General features: G+C 46.1%; 1 non-coding gene across 1 annotated transcript; it reads left to right on the top strand.

The window, feature by feature from the left end:
* Nucleotides 1–411: 411 nt before the first annotated feature.
* TRNAI-GAU (transfer RNA isoleucine (anticodon GAU)) lies at nucleotides 412–478 on the top strand. Its single transcript has one exon. It is a non-coding gene; the product is annotated as a tRNA-Ile (tRNA).
* The last annotated feature ends 212 nt before the right edge of the window (nucleotides 479–690 follow it).

The following is a 690-nucleotide window of genomic DNA, read 5'->3' as shown; positions in this document are numbered from 1 at the left end:
CAGCAGCACATACTCAGGATGGGACAAGCCAGATGAAAATGAGGTAGTTAGCAGCTGAACAAAAGGCTTGCTATGACACCCGCACATAACAAAGGTTTGTTCCTGTCAGGTGTTGAGAAGATCACTGGACACAAAGAGAAGCCCAAGGAAGTGACTGTTGCCAAGGTCTTAAGCCCATCATGCAGATCATCTCCATTGTGTTTGCTCTGGTGTTACAGTAGATTACAGTATGTGACTCTAAACTGACCAACTTCTTTTCTTTGTTTAAGATAGTTTTCAATAGGTAAACCCATCATTATTCACGAATCCTATCAAGCTTCTGGGAGCATCCCCTGTCCACCCCTTTTGGTGACATAGGAGTTACATGTACAGCAATCATTGAAGTGTCACAGGTTCATATAGGGGAGGAACGGTGGCTCAGTGGTAGAGCATCTGCTTGATAAGCAGAAGGTCCCAGGTTCAATCCCTGGCATCTCCAAAAAAGGGTCCAGGCAAATAGGTGTGAAAAGCCTCAGCTTGAGACCCTGGAGAACCGCTGCCAGTCCGAGAAGACAATACTGACTTTGATGGACCAAGGGTCTGATTCAGTATAAGGCAGCTTCATATGTACAGGTCACCTGCCTACTGGTCACACACCACATGACCTCATTACCTGAGGGCACAAATCTGGTTCTTTAAGGTCAGCACATG

Source organism: Heteronotia binoei, chromosome 4, assembly GCF_032191835.1.
Source record: "Heteronotia binoei isolate CCM8104 ecotype False Entrance Well chromosome 4, APGP_CSIRO_Hbin_v1, whole genome shotgun sequence".
NCBI lineage: Eukaryota > Metazoa > Chordata > Lepidosauria > Squamata > Gekkonidae > Heteronotia > Heteronotia binoei.
Note: the sequence above shows the minus strand (reverse complement) of the source record. Positions and strands in the feature narration are given on the sequence as shown.